This window comes from Dipteris shenzhenensis, chromosome 4 (genome assembly GCF_047967505.1).
Source record: "Dipteris shenzhenensis isolate YYH24624 ecotype China chromosome 4, Dip_SZ_1.0, whole genome shotgun sequence".
Lineage (NCBI taxonomy): Eukaryota > Viridiplantae > Streptophyta > Polypodiopsida > Gleicheniales > Dipteridaceae > Dipteris > Dipteris shenzhenensis.
The window spans coordinates 44839726-44843471 of record NC_141599.1 but is presented as its reverse complement, the minus strand read 5'-3'; the positions used below and the strand labels follow the sequence as shown (position 1 = coordinate 44843471).

Here is a 3746-nt window from a genome sequence, read left to right as displayed (position 1 = left end):
GACCCTATAGATCTACACCGAATTGGCATTGAAGCGCTTCAAACTTGCAAATGGATACCTCGACCTGTGGATCCACATGGTGGCTAGGGAGATTTGGAGGGTGATGCAAGGCACGGAGCCAAAACAAATTGATGTGATGGCTGCCTCAGGGAAGATCACCAAGCAAGACAAGGAATTGATCTAACCTGGTCCAACCAATTGTGAGTGATTTTTTAATCAATTTTTTGAACATTTTCCATTAACCCTCTCTAACAATCTGATCATATATTTATGAAGCCTTGGTCATTGCTCAAATGTTGCTACATAATTTAATATGGATATCCACCAAATTTGACACGAAATTGGCTTACATTTCCATCAATGCCTTGCCATCCAAGATACCTAGATATGCATGATATGACCTAGATAAAGACACCAAATTATATCTATACAAGACATCGTTTATCCTATAACTAACCCTACCCAACCACATGTACATAGTCTATTGCAAGAAATTTGAGAATACACTCACCATCAACCTCTACTGGTGAAGATTGCCATGCAATGCAAAACCTTTAATTGCAATCAGCTTGCCCATTGCCATCTCCATAAGCCCTTCAAGTTCAGCCACAAGTACGATTTATCAACAATCAAGAAGAGATGTAGAGTGATAGCCCTCACTTTGAGATGACTTCAAAATTCATGCGTAGATAGTGCATGATTAGGATGACTTTGAAACCTATGAGGTGGCTTGAAATTATGTAAAACATTCAAGGTTGCAAAGGACAAGAGAGTTGTGACAAAAGAATCACTTTTACCTTCATATAATCCTTGAGGAAATATATCTTGTCTACCAAGGATTGCATCAACAATGTAGTCCCATCATACATGGCCACCTTGAAAGTCAGAAACATTGTTGACCCCTACTAGTTTCAAATAGGACATGAGGGGAAGGCTATGGCATCAAAAACAAAAATCCTAGGATATAAACCCTACAAAGCACATGAAATACAAGACCAAGCCTATTTCCAACGTAGTGCATAGCTAGCTTAAGAAAGTTGTGAATTTCAGCCCCAAAGTTAGGAGAATAAGAGCCACAACTTCTGGTAATTTGTCACTAAAGAGGGTTGCGATGCCCTCTAGAGAAGATATTTGGCAATCGGCAAGCCTACATCATCAATGCCAAATATTGCTTCACCTTGGAAAAAAAAACTATCTCCGATTCCAACTCTTTCAATCTTCCTGGGAATACTCCAAGATATGGACCTGCAGTCATTCACCGGCATATGATTCAGTCAACATCATAAAAGCATGCTTGCAATAAGGCAATGTTCCTTTTAATTCTCCTGAAGCTTGCACTACAGAGCAGATTCCAGGGCTTTTTAGAATGTTTCCACCTCATTTTGGCTCGCTGTCACAAGATCGAGAAAGCCATGAAACAGGTCGGGTTCCCATGCTGCTTTCTGCCAGAACACTTCCTGGCACGTCTACATTGTCAGACAAAGTAGTAGCCTTCTCCACACTGGAGGAGGACCCTTGACCACTTTGATGACATCAAAAACCTTTGAAGTCATCGAAAGCCTTTTTCTTCCCATAGATGACTGCCAGCAGTGTATATGCATATTTTCGGGTCTTAAACGCAGCTTGTGATTCATCATTCCTCAAAAACATGATAACCCAAACTGCCACAATGTCAAAAAAACAAATTGTATGTACTACCATAAAGTGCCCCAACAGATGAGCAGAACCTAAGCTCCATGATGCTATCCTTGGTCCTTGGAAACTCAGGAAATTCCTTCGCCGCAAAAAAGTTCTACTAATAAAAAATGCCCAAGTTGGTTGGTAACAACATTGAGCTGCCACAGCTAGAAACTTTAAGAGGATCCTCTGCCATGGAAGTTGCTAAGATTACATAGCTGCTACTGAGACACTTCCAAGTTAGAAATGTGGTAGCTACCCAAATTCATCAAATCATGGAGATCGCGCACCAAGCTAGGATGGGAAAGGCATTTAGGGCATGAGAGCAGCTCCGCTTGCTACCATTCAGGGAATTGTTCTCCATGGCTTGGAGTTCCTGCTCTAGATTACGAAAGCATCTTGGCTGCAATAAAATGACTGGGCAGTCTTATATTGAGCCACAAGCTCCTGAATCATCCCCCTTCCTTTCTGCTTCTGTACCATGCCCATCAGCTTCTCATCTTCTCTCTTTCGATCCCTTATCTTATCTCTTTCTTCTTCTTTGCAGCATAATCAACGGGCCAAAGGCAACGAAGGGAGACGAAGGGACCAGACAGCCTCAATAGGCACAATGAAAATCCCCTCATGAACCGAGCAGGCCAGAGGCAAGCGTGAGGAAAGGAAGAGCTGAGCATCATAAGGAATGGATGCAGTAGCAAATTGCCCATGTTCTAGAGAACATGGGTCGTAAGGTCCTCTCTAAATATGGGTTGTAAGGTACTCTCTAGATCTCCATGAAACTTGGATGGGGTTACCCAAGCTCTACTAGGTAATTCCAACTACATTGCAACCTACCAATGCCTTCATAGAGGATGCATGGGACAAGCTAGGCCCTTCAGTGATGTAAGTGATGTAAGCCATTCTACTGACAGTTGTGATCATTTGGATGCTTCCATGTGGATTTATCTGCTCATCACTCATCTAGGAGGTGCTAAGGCTCCATTATGAGGCGACATTAGGTTACTAAATTGCCACTATCTCAAAGCATAGCTGAAAAGATACAATTTGAGTCCTCTCTCTCTATGTGTGTGTGTGTGTGTGTGTGTGTGTCTCACTAAATCCAACACCAATATCTTATTATCATGACTGCGAGGGCTAGTCAGCACATTAAAACTTTGAGCTACCCATGAAAAATTATGACTGCTCTTACACATCATCCTAGATAAGAGAATATTTAAAAAATAACTTTAATTTGGATCTGAGAATAAACACACCCTACCTCTTAATTTAAAAACGGTGTATAAAATTATCCCTGCTATAAATATATTTCTGTAAGTCTTGAGAATTAAAATACCCCTCATTTTAAACTCTCATAGTATACTTACATTTCCCAGATGGATCCCCCGAGATCTAAGGGGATTTTCTCCATATAGTTTGAGTTTCAGCAGAAAGGGATGTCACGTGCATACACCGCAGGTGGACATGCTGCTCCAGTCATCAGCCATGTTAGCAGCCATACCAGCAGCCACATCAGCACACAACAGTCCAGCCATGTGGGCAACTTGAGTGGGAGCCACATCAGATAACCATTAGCAGTCGTAGCAACCATACACAGGCATCACTAGCAGTTGCTAGTGCAGTATAGACTGCCACATTAGTGCTGACATCAACATAGTACCAGATTGCCAGGTGGCAGTCGACGAGTCAGCAGGGGCAGATCAGGAGTCTGCAGGTTCAGGTCAGTGTAGGCAGTCTTCTAGACGAACATTCCCAATATGTCATAGGCATTTAAAAGCCATCCCTTGCCTTCCATTCTCCCATCCACAATAGGGATCACTTCAGCCTTCAGTCAAACCTCAGATCAGCCTCTCCATGGCTCCAGCTAGCAGGCCTCATCAGCCTACCTCATTTTTGAAGTGAGAGTTAATCCCCTCCATACAGTACTTTCTTCTACATGTTTCCACCAGTGAGGGTTTCAGCCCCTTCATACAGTTGTATTTAGCCCTTTGGGCATTCAGTTATTGTTGTCTCTGTGCCAACATGGACTTAGGTAGAACAGAATATGTGTGTAGAGTAGCGGCAAAGCTCCA

At 42.5% G+C, this 3746-nt stretch overlaps 1 long non-coding RNA gene across 1 annotated transcript; it reads right to left on the bottom strand.

Moving 5' to 3' along the window:
* Positions 1–517: 517 nt before the first annotated feature.
* LOC147902936 (uncharacterized) lies at positions 518–1641 on the bottom strand. The gene is made up of 3 exons (XR_015540845.1): positions 1178–1641; positions 798–875; positions 518–594 (listed from the first exon to the last, which is right to left on the bottom strand). It is a non-coding gene; the product is annotated as an uncharacterized LOC147902936 (long non-coding RNA).
* Between the last annotated feature and the right edge of the window lie 2105 nt (positions 1642–3746).